This window comes from Malania oleifera, chromosome 4 (genome assembly GCF_029873635.1).
Source record: "Malania oleifera isolate guangnan ecotype guangnan chromosome 4, ASM2987363v1, whole genome shotgun sequence".
Classification (NCBI taxonomy): Eukaryota; Viridiplantae; Streptophyta; class Magnoliopsida; order Santalales; family Ximeniaceae; genus Malania; species Malania oleifera.
Window position 1 is genome coordinate 6,274,027 of NC_080420.1, and position 14,500 is coordinate 6,288,526.

A 14,500-nucleotide genomic window follows, 5' to 3' on the forward strand; every position below is an offset into this window, starting at 1 on the left:
ATAATAGTAAAAATGAAAATGTGTGATAGGATGAAAGAAACAAGCATAACTCCTTGTCAACACGCAAAACCAATAAATCAAAATCCCTCTCTCTTGAAACACAAAATAGAGGTTCAAAAAAGATACCAACAAAAGAAAAAACTAGAGTTAAGACAAGAAAAATGACAAACATGCATTATACATTTCTGTTGCGAAATCCCAATGTCAGATCACAATAGTATTGTTTCAAGTTCTAGATGCAGCCTTCATGCCAAGCAAGACAGCCCTTGTCCCTTTCCTTTTTCCATTCTGCCTAAGATGGTATAGGTAGAAGTTAAATATACCACATCTTCCTATAATTGCATGTTATATACCACTTTACCCAAAAGCTTTAGCTGTCAGGTTGTAGACCAACATTGTATATCAAGCCTTACCACACGCCCACACCTGCAGCCCAACAGGACGTGGGAAGATAAAACACACAATAAATAACACCCGTTACGGGGAATATGATAATTTTTTTTTAACACCACACAATAAATGCGGGCAACGAGAGTAGAACCTAGGACCTCCTAGTAACCTGGCTCTAATATCATGTTAGATTACCACTTTACCGAAAAGCTTAAGATGTTAGGTTGTGAGGCAACAATGTATATCAAGCCTTCTCAGTGCAATAGTTTTGTTTCACACTTTGGTTACTTAATATATGAGATTCCTATTCTTCCCATGACAAGAAAATGCTACTTATGGAGGGGAAGACGCCAAATACTTTTGGGTGGCAAAACCCCTAACAATTTCATGGTATTTTTCTGCTCACATAACCATTACTTAATGAAAGATCAGTAGAAGAGGAATTTCAAAATATCACAATGGCAAACGTCTCCCACCTTTTTCCTTCCATAATTAAGCATATGTGACCAGGATCAGTGCTCAGACCTCTTACATGGGTTCAGGCATTCTAAGGAGCTTAATTTTTGAAACTTCCAAATGGAGGGAGGCTCATGCAAGTCATCTTTGGGCTGCAATAATCAGCACTTGAAGGAGCATAACTTTAGAAATACCATAGGGGAGAGAGAACATCTCTACCTTCTTGTAAACCATGATGGTTCACATAAAAAACAGGGAGATCACTAACGTTGGCTCTTGTTAGAAAGATACTAAAGTCATTCTTGGGTCCTCTTCTAAGAAGCTTAGCTTCTAGGTGGAGTGGTTTCTTAAAATGGTGTTAAAGCCTCTTTGACTAAAGAATTATGTTTGGAAACTTACTTAACCCTATTCTTCTAGCTAAAATTAAAATTTCAACATCAGATATAGTGAGCCTGTGCTTTATTCACTCTTCAAGCCCAATGAACTTTTGTGTGTGGGCAGTAGAGAGATAGGGGCCCTCGCCTGCCAAGATTCAGCCTTTAGGTGGAGCAGTTGCTTAACATATCCATTGTGGTTGACTTTGTGTTTTTCCTAAAGCTTTATTTTTCAGTTTTTCAGTTTTTAAGCCTTCTAGACTTTTGAGGCTTTGCAATGTTAGTGAACTTCTTGTTGATGTTTGTTTAGAGATAAAGATTCAAAATATTCATTAAAAGAGCCATAAAAACATCAGTAAATTTAAGAGACATATGAACCTTAAATTGTGAAATTTTAATATCACGTAAGAAATTTTTTTAGATAATAGAATTTTTTTTATTTTTTTATTTTTTTATGTTTTAATTTTTGGTTTTTGGATAAACAAACTGTAAGATCATAGAAGAGAACTGCACAAACTATCTAGTATGGCTAAAGTTAACAAGATTAATAGAAGTACAGAACCCAACGCACAAGGCTCTCATGCCATAACAGGGGTCTAGAAGGGTGGTTTGCCAAAGTTAAAAAGGTATTTGACCAAAAAAGATGATACCTAACAAAAAAAAGTACCAAATATATTTTTAAAAATTCAAATTTCAAAAGATGAATAGGAACATCATAAATGCTTATGAACCAAGTACTACGATTAAAGTCATTTAATTTAAAAACCAGAAAAAAATGAAGTTTTTAAGATTCAAACAATGAACCTTTCTTGAAAACCAAATTACAGAAAAAAATTCTTTTAAGTTGAAAAGGCATGAAACAAAAAATATTTTTAAAATTATGTCTTAAAAATCATTTGATGATACAATATTCATATATAGACCCAAAAAAAGACGATTTAAAAGGCAAAAACTAAAGTTCCTCTCCACACTCTGCCCCAGCCAAAAAGGAAGCGGTGCACAGCCCACATTCATTAAGCAACATTGAATTTTACATGTTAAAAGTCACATTTGGAATTAGAGGGTAAAATTTTGCAATCTCTTTACCCAAATATTTTTTAGATTAATTAAATGCATAATGAACACATAATAGTACATTTGAGTTAAAAGAGACTCTTCAAATTAACATTAAATGGCCTAAAATCTTCATCATTAGACAAACTATAAAACAGGCATGTGAATTGTTTTTTGCAATCAAGGAAAGCAAGTAGGCTTCAAGAACCAAGGAAATATAGTAAGATGTATTCAAAAATGTAAATTAACTGAAAATGGAAAATGTGTTTGGGTGTTCAAAGAGTGTTTCTAATATCACAACAAAAGGAAAAACATAATCCATTTATATCTATAATTTATTATAACTATGTAATGTTTCTTTGGCATCATGAAACACTGCCACATCTAGGGACATTACTTGTCATGAACAAATAAATCAATACTGTCTAATATCACTGCAAAAAGATAACGAAGTTCGTTTATATCTACAATTTTTTAACCAATGTGTAATGGTTCCTTGGCATCATTACACAGTGCCATATCTAAGGACATCACTTGTCATGGCTATTAACAAATAATATGTTTTCACGAAGATGATCACTTATTGTTACATATGACATTCACTAGCCAAACAAAAGCAGTTGGAACCACTAAACTTCACATGAACGCCAATTCCAAGCATCTAAAAATAATTTGCGAGTTAAGACAAAAACATTCATCATAGTTTTATTTCATAGATTTTCTTTAGTCTTTACAATTGCCAAATATTGACAAAAAAAACTCAATGACTGCACATGAAACTATTTTTGGCAGGCTACATCGCATCTCTTAGTTTATCACATGCAAATTGTTGGGTGGAGTTCCTTAAAGGTTTCAAATCAATGTGGCATATTTCGATATGTTCCAATATCACAACAAAAATAAATCAACATGACTTGCCATGAATAAAGTAAATCAATATGTACTCATACCACCAAAAAAAAAAAAGCACGATTCGTTTATGGCTACAATTTATTATCAATGCATAATGGTTCCTTGGCATCATGATATATTGACATATCTAAGGGCATAGGCACCATTATATTGCAATATCCAAGCACATCACTTGTCATAACTAATAAAATAATATGTTTTCAGCTGCAGTAGCCAAACACAAGGAGTTGGAGCCACAACACTCCGCATGAAAGTCAATTCCAAGTATCTGAAAATAACTTAAGAGTAAAGAGAAACACATTTGGTAGCTTCGTCCCAAAGATCTCCAAAATTCTTTACAATTTCCAAATAATAACAAAGAATCAAGGACTGCACTCGAAATGATTCTTGGCGAGCTAAACCACATCTCTTTGTTTATTGAATACAAGTTGTTGGTGTGGTTCCTCAAAGCTTTCAAATCAACATTTCATTTCACTTCAATGAAAACTGAAAGGAAATTAACTCGCTACCAAATCGGTAGAATAAATAACCAAAACTTGATTACTAATTAGAAATACTAGAATTTTGGAAGGGCTTTGCAGTTTTTTTTTTAAAAAATTCCCAGGCTGTCTGCTTCTCCAACCTTCTTTTGCTCGTGTATAAGAAGCATGGTCTTAAATTTCAACAAATTTGTTGAAATTTCCACTTTACACCATCCCCAAAATCAAAACAGCAGACAGTTTATGTTAAAATTCCACGAATTATCCAAGAAATTTCAAAATCTTGTAATTTCAGCAAGATTTTTCAAATATTTGTCTATGGAGCAAGATATCCTTGAAATTGAAATTTGAGATTCAAAACCCAAATTGAAATTTCATTCTTTGCAAGTTTTCTTCTTTTATTAAAAATAGGGTTATTACTAGAAGGATATGAATGAAATTCTTCAGCCTTTTGAAATTTTATGCAAAAATTGAACCTTGATATTAGCTACAACATTTTACTTGTTATTTCTAAATTAGTAGTATATGCATATAACTAAGCTTCAGTTGATTTATGAATTTGATTTATATTAAAAGAATATGGTTGGTATGATTTTTGTACCCTAAAATAACTTGGAATGAGATTGTGAGGAAGGACATAATAGATCTTAAACTAGTGAAGGAAAATACACTCAATCGAGAGACTTGGTGGAAAAGAATTCATGTAACCAACCCCACCTAGTGGGAGCTAAGGCTTGTTGTTGTTGTTGTTGTTGTCTTACAGTTATCATATCTTAATACATCACATACCTGTCATTAATGCATTCTATTTGCAATGTTTCGGTTCTAAATCTTGCATTATCATATTTATCAACAGTTCTAAATCTTAGATCAATGGTAAGGTTGCTCCTTCGCGACCAGTTGGTCACGGGTTCAAGTCCAAGGAAACAGCCTCTCAGCATAAAAGCAGGGATAAGGCTGGCATACACTGTGACAACCCTCCCCCTAACCTCGCAAAGCTCGGAGCCTTGTGGCCCAGGGATGCCCTTTTTCAGCTGCTTTTTGAGCATGCCTTGTCCTCCTCTCTTTGCACTTTTGTCTTTTTAGTCAACATACTTTTCCTATCCAAAGAAGGGGAGCCTAGAGGTTGTCACGATGTGACCTTCAAGGTCATGAATTCAAGGCGTGGAAACAGCCTCTGCAAAAATGCAAGGTAAGGCTGCATACTATTGAACCATTGTGGTTCACCCCTTCCTAGACCCCACATACACAGGAGCTTCGTGCACTGGGCTGCCCTTTTATATTTTTCTTATCCAAAAAAAAAATGTAGACAACAAGGAACTTAGAGAAGGATGAAGTAGTTATGAACTTCTACTGCCAAATCAATGCAGGGCCGATTGCCAAAGAAGTACACAGGCAAATAATAGAAAACAATAGGAAAATGAGAGAGAGAGAGAGAGAGAGAGAGAGAGAGAGAGATTAAAAATGAAGAGAGAACTCAATTTAAGACGTACTGTATGGTTACACATCAAGCCTTTATATAGGCTCTTTCATTTTGGTAAATAAGGAAACAATCTCTAGGAGGGAAAACAATCTTGGAAATAAGATTAAATCCATAAAAATTACACCATCAAATAATTGTAAAATATTTGAAACATAAAAATCTAAGAGAATCATTAGTGCCATTTTGACACTAGATTTTAATGACAAACATTTTCCATAGTTGAACGTTATGGAAAACTAATAGAGGACAGTTACCAGCGATAATTAGAAAAAAGAGAAATGACACCCTTCTTAGGGGGTCAATTTTTAAACATGTTTTCTTTGAGCCTGTCCTCAAGGTGCTGGTCACCTTCATATCTAAACCCTTCAGCCAGAATGTTCATTCATGATCACTTTCCTAAAAATCATGATGTTTTAGGAGGAAAAAAATTAACATTTCTGACTTCAAAGCACAAATATAGTTATTAATAAAATGAAGTACATACAAAGAAGTGTGTGAAGGGATGGCGAAGAATCTTACCAAAAAAAAACATATTCACGTACTGTTGCTAATAAATTGGAATTTTATTAGATAATAAGGAAATATACAAAGGGAAAACAGAGAAGATGCATACAGAAGTACAAACACTAAAAACTGAAAGTAAAAAAGCAAATCACCACAGTACAAAACTATAGTTATCACAAAAGTACAAGACAAGAACCCTGTATGTAATGGTTCATCCACCTTAGATCTGCTTCAGGCTCACATCACTTCACAGCCTACCCCCTCCTTGGCTACTGAAGCAGCCTTCCCAACAATGATGCCAACTCCAGTAGAACTACAATAGTTTCTCTCCAGTGGCACAATAAGCAGATATTACTTAAGGTCAAATGCCTTTACTGACAATCTTGAAACAGAACTAGGCAAAAGTTAAGAGAAATTCAAGACAGGGGAGTACACCAGGAAAACCAATAAATAAAAAATCCACTTACCTAGCCCCTCACAACAAAACCACAACATTTTCATCAATTCAGGCAATAGGTTCAAGGAATTCTCCAGAAACACTCACTTTTCAGGCCCTGTACAATCAGCATCTCAAGCTCTTGTTGACAAATAGCCTTGTGCTGGTTTTGTAAGACCTACTGGAACACTAATCATTTCAAAATATTAAGCTACTGGGATTTGAGCCCAACAATGCATATCAAGCTATCCAATCCTCTACCTTAAATGCTTTCCCATTTCATGCAGGTGAACAAATAGAACATTAATGGATGCACAAACACAATTAGAGAAGCTGCGGTATAACAAATATAATGGGGGAAGAAACCCAGATGACAATACAAGAACTTAGGACCTCCTAGAAGTAAAGCTATGATACATGTCAAATGACCAATTACTCCAGAAGCTTAAGTTGAAAGGCATTGGGCCCAACAATATTCGTCAAGCAATCGAACACTATCTCTCATTCTATAAAGCTGATTCTTTTCCCATGTATTTTTAGTACATCAACACAGATGATTTATAATAGGCTAACATTTTTGGGGCTTTTGGCAAGGGAAGAATAAGAAAGACTTGCGGCAATGCTCTGTTGTGGCTATTATTTGGTGCATCTGATTGGAAAGGAACGCTTGAATTTTCAAAGATGTGGCTACTAATAACAACTTGTTTTGGAGTAGAGAAGTCTATGTTGCATTGCTGTGGATGTTTTGCTAATGGATTTTTACATCATGCAACATTCTTCTCCCTCCTAATAAATTTCTTTGTTTATCAGAAAAAAAAAAAAAAATGGCGTGCATTTCAAAAACATGTATTTCAAATCTTGAATTTGAAATACATGGATTTTCAAATTCATTGTTTGAACAATATTTTAAGGACTGAATTTGAAAAGTGCGTATTAAAATTCATTCATTGGAAACTCCAAAAACTTAAGTCTTTAAATTTGAATTTGAAGCAATGTGAACATGCCTCAAAACTGTAAAGAGGGTTTAGTAAGCCCTTGCCACAGCCAAGGATGCCAAGCCCTTGTACCTTAACTCTATTACCAGATCCCTCTCCACCACTGCCACCCTCAGCATCTCAGCTGCAGCCTGCCTTGTCATCCACATCTCACTGCTCCAATACACAACCAATCAAGTAATCAAGCAGTCCATTACATTTTTACTCAATGTGTTGCTGGCACCAACTATGCTGCCAATCAGTGACAAAAGTGCCAGCATGGCCTTGAAGCTCTTAACCTTGGTAATTTCAACAGAATAAAATCTTCAACAACTATATTGGTTCTGAGTCTCAGAAAGCATCAATGGCTGCAGCAAGGCATATCACCAGCACCATCAGCGAGTTGTACTCCTGCTCGAGTGTTATTACTTTAGGCAATGACTTCGAGAATGCAGAAAACGGTAATTTTAAGATCTGCAATGACATGGCAGTGACAGCATCCACGTAGGCAGATATGACAACAGAATGGGGGTTGTAGAGGCAGAGGATGACAGTTGCGAGCATCTTGCAGAGTGAAGGAGAGAGAATGTGATCATGAGTCCAAGACGAACAGAACAAGCGGTGAGCAATCAACAGATCATGTAAAGAGGTTTCAAAATCTCACCATGCGTCTATTTGAGCTTTCCAAATTCAAATTCACAAGCCCAAATAAGGGTTCCCAAACAGTGAAAAAAAATTGGCTCACATCAATTATTTAGAATATGTTCAAAAGAACCACAAAAGGCTAATTGTCCAAATCATGAAAAAATAGTTTCAACATAGGGAGACACCAACTAGTCTTCCTGCTCATGCACCAATTTTGTATCATCCTCAATACCATCCTTGATCTAAATGTCAAGATGAGAATACTAAGATGGATGAGTGGTATAATGTTAAATTAAAGAATAAACATATTCACAGTAAGTCAAGCATAGCTTCTATAGAAGATAAGATAAGGGAGGTGTTAACCTTATAGGTCACACCCGGTTTTGATAATGACAAATACTTAGGTATTTGATGGCTTTCAAGTGTACGTGCAGGCTTGTATGAGCATTTCAAGGAATGGCACTTGAAGCAAGATATGAAGATTCTAAGGATTCTCTTTCATATTGCAAATTCAATTAATGTAATATGTGTCTATAATAGTAACTAGGTATATGGTCTGTAATAATTACCTGCATGTCATGCATATAGGATCTATTGTAAGCTCAGTAAGACCCTAGTATGACTCTAGGTCCCAACACTCATGCACATATATCATACAGAATTCAGGAGTGTTAAAAATGAATTAAATTGAATATTATAGGGAAGTTTGAGAGAGCTCGGGCAATCAAACCCCAGGAGTTCAAAACTCCTCGGGCGCCCGAACTGTTGAAAAGTCAACAGTTGACCTAGCTCTTTAGCAACCAAACCATTTTTATGCATATCTTCCACGGGCGCCCGAACCCTTTGAAAGGGACCCCTCACCAACTCGGGCTACCGAGAAAATCAGTTCAAAAAAGGCCCGGGAGACCGAATATCTAAGTTTGGGCTACCGACCCAATGACCGGGCACCCAAACCTATGAACAAAATGCTATTGACTTTTTTTTGGGCTACCAAACCAAAACTCAGGCTGCCGAACTTATTTTAAAGGTTTTTAAAAATGAGTCCAGTCGGGCGACCGAACCTTCTCGGGTTAAAATTATTTTACTCGAGGTAAACACGGGTTAATTTGGGTTTATTCTTCCTAAGCATTTTAGAACTTTTCTAATAATACCCTGAAGGTCCCAAACGGTTATATTTTTTACCTTGCTTATAAATATAGGCTCATTTGTGAGGATTAGCAATTAATTAGCAAAATCATTAGCCAAGAATCCTCTCTACTCTAAAAATCCTACTTTGCTAAAATACCCTCAAATACTCATTTCTTTGATAAATCTTGAATTGCAAGAGCTTAGTGAGTGTGCTTGTTATTGCTAGATAGTGCTAAAACTCTCATTTGCTTGATTGATTATTAATATTATTTTTTGGAGAGTTTGGCTAAGGTTTATCCCACTGATTTCATATTATAAATCTTTTGTTGGGATAGACTAGCAAGCTTAGGAGTCTTTGCATATTTGTTGCAAGACTCCCATAGCTTTGATTTTTGTTGTGCAAAAATATTTTCAACAAGCCAAAATATTTTTCAAACTAGTAGTGTGTTTATTTCATTGAAGAAAATTTCTTGAGCTAGTTTGAATATTTGATTGATATCTTTGGAAGCTTGATTAGCTATTGAAATTTGCTTTACCTAATTTCAAAGATATTGCTTGTATTGAACACTCTTGAGCATTCCATTGATCATACCCTATTGAGAGTTATTTGCACAACTATTTACATCATTAAACTTACACTATATTCATATTGTTGATGTATATGTAACAAGTTATATTGGGTACATATTTGCTTTACATGAAAGCATAATCACTGTACCAGTCTTATTGTGAACATATTGTTGTATTCCAGGCGTGGCTTGAGGGGGCGGTAATCCAGTCCGGTAAGGATTGTCTGTAAAGGTTGAGGTCAGCCCTGTGCTAATTGACCTGGTTGTTTAGGTGTCGCTCCACCCGTTTAAGTGAGCATTATAGTGGTAATCATTGTGCTTGTTAGCCAAGGCGGAGACGTAAGCAATTGGCCGAACCTCGATAACACTTCTGGATGTCACTTACTTTTTACTGCTTTCTGGTGTATGCTTGGTTGATTAAATTGTGCTATTTAATTTCTACTACATATTGCAATTGATTTATTTTACTTGTACTAGATTGACTTTAAGGTTGTGAAAATACTGTTGTTAGGGTATTGACCTAGGGCATCAATTTTAAAATATCAATTCACCCCCCCCCCCCCCTCTTGAGATCACGGTAAAGCTAACAATTGGTATCAAAGTCACATAGCATAGACTCATAGTTATTTTGCAAAGGATCTTAGCTGGCTCATAGCACCGTGACCCCTTTCCCTGAGGGACCATCTTCCACACGACCTCTGGTTTTCAGTGGTGTTAATTACACCTTTTGGAAACAGAGGATGCGCATCTACCTTCAAAATATAAATTGGAAGGTGTGAAGGATCGTCTCTAAGGGAAATTATGTTCCTATGAAAATAGAGGGTGAGACTAAAGTCCCTAAAACTGAGGAAGAATATAATGATGATGATATGAAAGTTGTTAGTTTGAATGCTACTGCTATGAATAATTTGTATTGTGGTCTTGATGTGAATGGGTTTAATAATGGCATGTGCTACGGCACAAGAAATCTGAGATAAATTAGAAGTCACATATGAAGGTACTAGGGATGTGAAAGATAGTAGGATAGATATGCTGACTAGTGAATATGAGGCCTTTAGGATGAACGTAAGTGAGTCCATTTAAAGCATGTACACTAGTTTCACACACATTATAAACTCACTGCATGCACTAGGTAAGACCTATCCTGCATATAAGATGATTAGGAAGATCCTTAGAGGCTTGCCTCCCATTTGGGAAGCTAAGGCTACGGCCATTTTTGAGGGTAGAGACCTTAAGGCTATAACTCTAAATGAATTGATAGGTTCCCTGATTACCTATGAATTAGCTATAAATGAGAGACTCGATTAACATAATAAGGCGAAAAAGGTGACTGCATTGAAAACTTCCACTAATACATCTAGTGAATGCAGCGAACCTGACTCTGAGGATGATATGGCCATGCTAACTAGAAAATTCAGCAGATTCTTCAGGAAGAATAGAAAGCCCTACAAAAGATATAGGGAGTCTGCATCTGAGAAGGGAGAATCTAGTAAAAGAAAAGAAAAATCAAATGCTCCCACGTGTTACAATTGCAACAAGTTGGGCACATCAAGCCGCACTGCCCACTACTGAAAAAGGATGCTAGGAAAAAGGTCATGAAAGTAGACACTTCATGTGATAAATTAAGTAGCAGTGACTCAGACTCATACCGCAGCGACTCAAAGGTTGCTAATCTGTGCTTAATGGCACATGATGATGAGGTATCGTCTTCTTGCTCTTTATCTTCATATTATTCATCTGATGATTGTGATTCTGATTGCATACCTACGTTTAGAGAATTACAATTTGAATATATTCGTATATTTAAACTATTGAATAAAATGACCAAAGAAAATGATGATTTAAAAAAGAAATGCGAAAATTGGTCAAAATTGTTTGGGGTTGCAAAAACCTCTCATGCTTCAATTTTGAAAGAAAAAGATGTGACTATAGCTAAGCTTGAGAGGAAATTGGAGGATAGCTCCAAAATTGTTTTTAAATTCACCGAGGGCAAACGCAATTTTGAAAAACTACTTGGTGCCTAAAGAAATTCTCTAAGTAAAGAGGGTCTAGGTTTTAATGGCATTGAAAATGTTAGACGACCTAATCTTTACTTCGGACATTTCACACGCAAATCAAAATCTCAAGTCCCACCTAAAGATCCTAAGGATAGAATGAAATGCTTTAAATGCAAACAAATTGGCCATATTCAATTTGATTGTCCACTTAGGAATAAGCATGCGAAAATTAGAAAGGTGTGGGTAGTTAAGGGTGATCTAGTTACTAACCCTCGTGGACCCAACAAAATTTGAGGACTAGCATCAGTTACTTAGTCTATCTTGCAGGTGTGCATGAGATCGTCCTCCTCCAAGGATAAGTGGTACCTGGATAGCGGGTGCTCACAGCACATGACTGGCGACAAGGCAAAATTTGCGTCAATCATTCCCAAGGATGGAGGGTATGTGACGTTCGGCGACAATGCAAAGGGACGCATCATCGGCATAGGTAAAGTTGGTAAGGATCCTTCCTTGGTTATTGATAATGTTCTATTAGTTGATGGGTTGAAGCATAACTTATTAAGCATAAGTCAGTTGTGTAATAAAGGATATAAGGTATCATTTGAAAATGATAAATGCATAGTTGAAAGTAAATCGGATCATAAAGTTCTTTTTACTGCAGATCGCCATGAAAATGTATACACTACTACTTTTGATAACTTAACTTCACAACAAGTAACTTATTTTTCTACAATAAATGAAGCTAGTTGGTTATGGCATAGGCGATTAGGACACGCTAGTATGGATTTATTGTCTAAACTAGTAAGAAAAGATTTAGTGAAAGGCTTGCCTAAAACACCATTTGTGAAAGATAAAATTTGTGATGCATATCAAATGGGTAAGCAAACAAAATCTAGCTTTAAGAAGAAGAAATTTATATCTACCACTAGACCACTTGAAATGTTTCACTTGGATTTGCTTGGTCCTAATTCTGTGCAAAGTCTTGGTGGCAAATCATATGCTTTTGTCATTGTTGATGACTTTTCTAGGTTCACATGGGTGTTATTTCTCTCACATAAAAATGAATCATGTGAACAGTTTACTAAACTTTGCAAGAGAAACCAAAATGAAAAAGGCTATAAGATAACTCATATAAGAAGTAATAGAGGCACTGAATTTAAAAATGAAGGCATAGAAAATTATTGTGACCTAGAGGGCATATCACATAACTTTTCTGCACCTAGGACTCCTCAACAAAATGACGTGGTAGAAAGAAAGAATAGGTCATTACAAGAAATGGGTAGAACTATGCTGAATGAACATAAGCTATGTTAAAATCCCAAGTATCATTGTAAATAATTAACAAATTAGGAAAGTGGGTAAATGTGGGGGATTTGATATTATTCAGTAAGGGGATTGTTTCCTTGTTTAGAATAGGTAATTGTATTATATAAGATTGGGATGTACATATGAAAGTTCAATAGAATTCAAGGCTTCTGCTTACATGGTATCAGAACTAGGGTTTCTCAACCTTAGCTAACTATGGCCAGCGGCACCGTCAATAGCAGAGGGTCGACCTCTTCTGCAAATATCGACGGCGACTCAGAGGCCACATTTGTTGGGGGTTCGAATGTGCTAGACAACATATCCTTTCCACTCTCAGTGGAGAAATTAAATGGAAAAAAATTCCGTCAGTGGGCTCAATCCATAAAATTGGTGATTGAAGGAAAAGGGAGGCTAGGTTATCTTACTGACTAACGAAGGAAACCAAACTCCACCGACGTTGTCACCTTGCAAAAATGGAGGTCTGAAAACTCCATGGTCACCACTTGGCTTGTCAACTCAATGCAGCCATCACTAGGGAAAATCTACCTGTTCTTGCCAATGATAAAGGACGTTTGGGATGCCGTTCGTGAGACATATTCTGACGTCAAGAGTTACTTGCAAATCTTCGAAATCAAGACCCGATTGTGGCAGATGAGGCAAGGTGAGAGAGGCGTTATTGAGTATTTCATGGAGATGACACATCTCTGGCAGGAGCTTGACCTAAGCATTGACGAGGAGTGGGAGTGCTTCGGCGACAGCACACGATACCAAAGGAGGCTTGAAAACGAAAGGGTCTTCGAGTTTCTTGTCGGCCTGAACCGAGATCTGGACAACGTGAGGGGATGCATCCTTGGCTAGCGACCTCTTCCTTCAACCCGAGAGGTCTTCGCAGAAGTTAGGAGGGAGGAAAGTAGGAGGCGTGTGATGCTAAGGCCCCGAAGTGATCTTGTCGGGCTAGACCTACCCATATCCACCCCAAATCTAAATGGGCACACGAATGGGCCTAATGTCTCGGCCCTTGTATCAAAAGGCCCAGGGGGATCCAGTCAACAACCACAAAAAGGTAAATTATGGTGCGAACATTGCCAAAAAACAAGTCATTCAAAAGATACCTGCTGGGATATTCATGGAAAACCAGCAGATTGAAAGTCGAGAGTGACTCGAGACAATACCAAAAAAATCATGGGTACCAGGCTAGCACTGACAAGTCAACTGAAAATTACAAGGAGAAAAAACAATACCTCTTCAAGTAGTGCATTCAGTCCTGAACAGTTAGATCAGCTATATAAAATGATTTCGTCAATTCAAACATCGGGTCAATCTTCTTCTGGTTCCCTGGCTCACCGAGGTAATTATCTATCAGCTTTAAATACTACATCCTGTTACAAATCTCCATGGATAATTGACTCGGGTGCATCTGATCATATGACTGGTTCCTATCAATGTTTTTCATCCTACTCATCATATTTTGGGAATTTGAGAGTAAAAATTGCAGATGGCTCTCTCTCACCAGTTGTTGGTAAAGGAAGTATTCGCATATCTGACTCTATAACTTTACAATCTATCCTACATGTTCCCAAGTTATCTTGCAATCTTTTATCCATCAGTCAATTGACAAAAGACTCAAATTGTTCTGCTAAATTTGTTTCATCTCATTGTGTTTTTCAGGACCTATCATCGGGGAAGACGATTGACACTGCTAAGGCGTATGAGGGACTCTACTACTTTGAGGAGGCAAGCTTAAGTGAACTATGTAATACTGCAATTTGTGATTCTGCATCTATTTCTAGAGATA

At 36.6% G+C, this 14,500-nt stretch overlaps 1 protein-coding gene across 2 annotated transcripts in view; it reads right to left on the bottom strand.

Annotated features, from left to right (window-relative positions):
• LOC131154425 (DNA repair protein RAD16-like) overlaps nucleotides 1–14,500 on the bottom strand; it is a 64,868-nt gene that overhangs the window by 37,240 nt on the left and 13,128 nt on the right. The gene's annotated exons all lie outside the window — the stretch shown is intronic.